This window comes from Pteropus medius, unplaced genomic scaffold, assembly GCF_902729225.1.
Source record: "Pteropus medius unplaced genomic scaffold, Ma_sr-lr_union100, whole genome shotgun sequence".
Taxonomy (NCBI): domain Eukaryota; kingdom Metazoa; phylum Chordata; class Mammalia; order Chiroptera; family Pteropodidae; genus Pteropus; species Pteropus medius.
The window spans coordinates 17,833,293-17,839,480 of NW_024344240.1; the positions used below are offsets into that span (position 1 = coordinate 17,833,293).

The 6,188-nt window shown below is 33.0% G+C and overlaps 1 pseudogene; it reads right to left on the reverse strand.

The window, feature by feature from the left end:
* Window positions 1-5,514: 5,514 nt before the first annotated feature.
* Window positions 5,515-5,632, reverse strand: LOC120607516 (uncharacterized; annotated as a pseudogene).
* Window positions 5,633-6,188: the final 556 nt, after the last annotated feature.

Sequence of the window (6,188 nt, forward strand, 5' to 3'; positions counted from 1 at the left end):
AACCCATTAACTCACCACCACTATCATCATCAGGACACCATCAAATGTTTTCTTGATATTTTGGCCAGTGAATTTCTTTTTTTTTTTGGCATTATGAAGCCAAACAGTCCATTATTAGTGTTCAATTTTTATAACCTATTAGCAGCTTTTCACATGACTAATTACTCCCTCCTCTTTGAGATAATTTTTTAACACTCCATGTTTTATTTTACTTAAATATCTGGCTATTCTTTTTTAGTTTGCTTTATTGGTTCTTCCTGATTGCAACCTCTAAATATTGGAGCATCCTAAAACTCAGATTTTTTCCTCAGATCTTTTCGTTACTTTTTCTAAATTCACTCACTAGGATATTTTATCATGATTTTAAAACCATCCATGCTTTTACATTTTAGCTCTAGCCTGAACCTCTTTCTCAAAATCCAGACTCATATACCCTATAGCTCACTTAACACTCCATTTGAATGCCTAACAGACATTTTAAATTCATTATGTCCAAAATTTAACTAACAATCTCTACTTCACGAGAATCAAATTAAATTAAATAACATAAAAACCGCTTTTGCCACAACTTTCCACATATCTATAAATGGAAACTTCATTTTTCCAGTAGCTCAAACTAAGAACCTTAGAGTAATTTCTGACTTCTCCTTTTCTATCTCATCCCACATCTGATCTGTCTCTTCAAAACATAGACAATCCCATGACTGCTCACTGTCTCCATGGATAGATACCATTTTGATTCAAACCATCATTATATCTTAGTTGGCTTATTAAAATATTAAGTTCTCTTTTCTAATTCTATTTTCTCTGCTTATATCCTTTCTACCCTTATGCTTTGTTCTCTGCACAAGAGCCAGAGAGAGTCAAAGTGTAATTCGTATCATGTGTCTGAGGTAGCTAACTGTTCTCCAACAGAATCTCTCTCCCATTAAGTTCTAGGAAATCGCTAGACCCTCTTCCTCATTTCATTGGCTAGATGAATATGGCAATCAGAACCCAGAAGATGGTGACACCACAAAATATAGATTGGGTCCCTGAATTATCAAATAGAGGAAAACCATCCAAAAAGAAACACTTACTTTGGATGATTATGTTAGTCCATTGGATTTGAAAATTTTATATTATTTGGTCAGTTTGTTCCAGGAGTTATCAACATTTTAATTAATGCATATCATGTCGGGGTTTTTTTTTTTTCCCCAAAGCCCTCATATAACACATAATTTCATTATAGTAAATGCAAGTTGCTTACAGGCCCTACAAAATCTGGCTTCATTCTACTTTTCTGACCAAATCTCCTATGATACTTAACCTGCTCCAGCTACACTAGTTTCCCTCCCACTCCCAAAACATACTAAGCACAACTTTACATTTAGGTCTTTGCATTTGTTCTTCTCTGCCCTTGGAAATGCTCTTCTTCCAGATATCTGCTAACAACATTCTTTTTACCTTCAAGTATCATTTACCTTATCAGAAGTCTGCCTCAAATTCTTTCTCAAAAAATGGCTGTCCCCTGCTCCTCATACTTCCTGCCCTCCCTCTTCTTCTATTTAGTTACTTTTTTTTAATGCTACTCAAGACTCTGACACATTATATGATTTGTTTGTGCATTTATTTATTAATTTCTCTACCCATATTAGACTAGAACTGCAGAAAGACTGATATGTTTGCCTATTTTGTTCACTACTATATCTCCAGCTATGGAAATATACAGTGCATTTACTATATGTATATAGCATATATGTGCTACATAGTAAACATGCAGTATAAATTTGATGAATTAAATTATTGAATTCTCCTCCTTTCAAAAGTGACGTATAATATATATTTATGACCAAATCAATTCAATATTTTGAAATTGATAATCAAGTTATGATAATTATAGAAACAGCTTTAACCTAGAACCGTGATTGTCTAAGCTATTGTTTACTCAGATTCAATTGGATATATCTGCTCTTCACCATGTAAACTCTGATCCCAGATTTTAAGAGAAGTGGTAATTTAAAGGTGTCAGATATACAGGAGAATGATTTAAGCATTTTTGCCAATTTATCTTGTTTATGATAATATTACTAAAATTTTGTCTTTTTTTGTTGTTGTTTTCGTTTGTTTGCTTCAGGGCTTTGCCTTTTTTGAGAAAATAAGGCTGATTGCCTCAGAAGAAAACTTCTTGTCAAAGTCAATAAAACAGGGTTTTGCTTTGAATTTGTCTCCTCAAGTCAAGAAAAACATAGATTCCTAAGTGAAGATACTCACTCTGTAATCAAGCCCCTACTCTCTGTCTAACCCACTCCTTCCCATGTCTGTGTGATTTCAAAGAAAAGGAACACTTTCTATCCTTCTGAGTATTGAGACACGTGCATTACTATGGGGTTTATTAGTCATTGTGATGGGGCTTAAATGCGGCTTAAAACTAGTAAGGATTTGATTAATATAACGTATGTAATCATTTTTTGTGAGGGCCATGATTGTTATAAAATTCAACTCTAAAATCACAGCTCAGTAAAAAATTCTAGGAGGAAACAAAACACATATCCTTCCATTTCCCTGAATGTTATATAAAAACAAAAACAACCATAGCAACAAAATAGTATTTATTATTTAATAAACTGAAACCGTGTGCCAAGAGCGGTGTTAGTTAGTTTATTTTTTTCCTAATCTAATTATTGCTATAAGGAATACTATAAGGAAATACCTCAGAAGGAAGCAAGATCTAAATTGAGACACATGATTTAGTAAGAAACAGTTTCAAAATTGATTTGGACTTTGGGTAAGGAGGAATAATCAAGGCCTAAGGAGTAGCATTTCAAAGCTATAGTGGTCAGAGAGAATATACAGGTTGTTATATTCTGTAAATAATACAGATTGTTTCACATGGAACTAATGTATGTAGTTTTCTAGGGCTCAAGTGTGGGCTGTAGGTATAAGACTGTGTTGGAGTGAGTTTGGACAAGTGGTCAGAAGAGAACTACAAGCTTAGTCAAGAGGTAAATTATTAAGAAACTATCAGACATTCTCCAATCTTGACTGCTTAGCATCATTAAATTGCCCCTATTCAGAGCACTCTATTCTGTTGATTTCCATTATAATAGAATCTCCTTTTACCACTGCGCCCACTTTCTTCCCTGTCTCTTTTTCCTGTTTGGCTCACAGACTTTAAATGTTGAAGCTATCTGGCCTTTACATGTTGAAGCTAGTCATGCCAATCCTAGGCTTGCTCCTATTCTCACTCTACAGTCTATCTCCGTGCTATCTTATCTAAGATCATGCCCCTGAAAATTTTTACCTTCATTTCAAATGACTTTTCTGAATTTTAGAATCAGATTTAACTGCATATATTGGATATCCATTTTAATTCTTCACTAGCACCCCAAACTCAACATGTCCATTCACATACAGGGAAGAGTAGAAAAGGATAAGATTCGCAACTAAGTGGATATGTGTGATTGAGAGTGTCAGTAGCTTAGATATATTGAAGGAGTAAGTCTTTAGAACTAGATTAAGAAACTGAGAAGCCAGGGGATTGGGTACATTTTCCATGAGAACACTAAAGTAACCTAGAAAAATGGCAAAAATCTTCAACAAAACACTAGTAAACTAAATTCAACAGCATATTTAAAGGATTATACATGATAACCAAGTAGAATTTATTCAATAAATGCAAAGATGTTTTGATATATAAAAATTAAAGTAACACATTACATTAACAAAACAATACGCGATCTACCCAATGGACAAAATTCAACAACATTTCATGATAAAGACAAAATAGAAACAAAAGGAAACTACCCCTACATAATAAAAGCTATATATGGAAATCCACAGTGACTATCATAGTGAAATACTGAGAGCTTTTCCTCTAAGGTCAGGAACAAGGCAAGGATTCTTGCTTTTCCCACTTCTATTCAACATAGTATTGACTGTCCTAACCAGAGAAAATAGGCAAGAAAAAGAAATAAAAAGCATCTAAATTGGAAATAAAGAAGTAAAATATCTCTCTTCACAGGATATGATCTTATACTTAGAAATCCTAAAGACTCCAAAAATACCCAAACCAAAACAAAACAAAAAACTGTCTGAGCTAAGAAAACAAAGTTAGCAAAGTAGTAGAATATAAAGTCAACATACAAAAATTAGTTGCATTTCTATATGCTAACAATAAATAATCTGGAAAGGAAATTAAGAAAACAATTTTATTTACTATAGTAACAACAAAAAAAGTGTTTAGGCGTAAACCTTACCAGGGAGGTAAAAAACTTGTACAATGAATGCTGTACAACATTGATGAAAGAAATTAAAGGCATAAATAAATGGAAAGAAAACCCATGTTCGTAGATAAGGAGATTTAATGTTGTTAAGATGTCAATACAGTAAGAAGACATTTGGTTTGGTTTCAAATGTCCATGGAGACATCTGGGACATGCCAAAATGTCCTGTTCAAAACATTCATGGAGACATTTTGTCCACATTGAAAAGTCCTTAAAATTTGGTTCTGTTCAAAATGTTCATAAAAACAATCGGTTTCTAGTTAATATAAATCCCTCTCTTCTGCAAGATTCAAACCCTGACCCATCTACCTAAGTTTGTGTGGTATTACCAGCTAGACTACCAAGGCAAGATAAGTTATTATTGACAATACAGTCACAGCACAATTATTGGACCAATAAAAAATTATAGAATTTTTATGTATTAATCCTGTAAACCCAAAGCATAAATAAATGTTAAGTTCTATTTGAAAAGAAAGACATTTTCTAATCATAAACATTTGTGACAGGACCAAATATCATGAATCATTTGATATGGACCAAATAAGCTCATGTACATTCTGGACAGGACCAAATTTCAAGGACCTTTTGGTATGGACCAGATGTTTCCATGAACCAAATGTCCTGCAAAATGTCAATACTTATCAAATTGACCTACAAATTCAATGCAATCCCAATCAAAATTCCAATGATATTTTTGGCAATAAATAAATAAATAAATAAATAAATAAAATTTAAAAAATTCATATGGAACTTTAAGAAACACCAAATAGCTAAAACAATCTTAAAAAAGAACAATTGGAGGATTCGCACTTTTGTGTTTCAAAACTTACTACAAAGATACAGTAATCAAAACAACAGTGTGGTACTGGTATAAAGACAAATCTACGGACCACTGGAATAAAATAGAGAACCTAATAATAAATCCTTACTTATATAGCAAAATAATTTTCAACGAGGTTTTCAAGATCATTCAATGGGAAAAGTAGTCTTTTCAACAAATGCATATTCACATGCAAAAGTAAAATTGGACCCTTACCTGACACCATATGCAAAAATTAATTAAAAATAGATCACATGCCTAAGTAAGAACCAAAAAAGTAAAAGTCTTAGAAGATAACATAGAGCAAAATCTTCATGACATTGGATTTGTCAATGACTTTTTTTTTTTAAGGCGAGGCAACCCTTGGTTGACCTCACAGATTGCAAGGACCTTGTCACCTTACAATCCCTTATTTTTTTTTATTTTTTATACCTACAGCGCCTGGTCTTCCTAGGTGGTCTCCCATCAAAGTACTACCAGTCCCAACCCTGCTTAGCTTCTAAGATCAGATGGGATCGGGCTTGTTCAGGGTAGCATGGCTGTAGACTGTCAATGATTTTTTTTAATATGACACCAAAGGCAAGACAACAAAAGCAAAAATATACCAATTGAACTTCATAAAAGTGACAAACTTTGGTACATCAAAGAACACTAGCAACAGAGTGAAAAGGCAACCTGTGGAATGGAAGACAACATTTGAAATTATTTATCAAATAAGGGATTAATATTCAGAGTGTATATGGAACTCCTAAAACTCAACAACGACAAAGAAGCCAAACAACTTGATTCAAAAATGAGCAAAATACTTTGACAGACATTTCTCCAAAGACAAATGAGTGGCCAATACTAACAAGCACACACAAAACAATGCTCAACCCCACTCGCATTAGGTAAATAGAAATCAAAACCACAATAATGGAATATGTAACATTTCCAAACTGAAAACAAACTTATGTCCATTAATAATAGAATGGATAAATAGAAGTGAAAAATAACTATATATGTGTAATATAAACCTGAAATATAGTTATATGCTGCTTAACAGTGGAAATGTGTTCTGAGAAATGTATTGTCAGGTGATTTCATTACTGTATAATCATAGA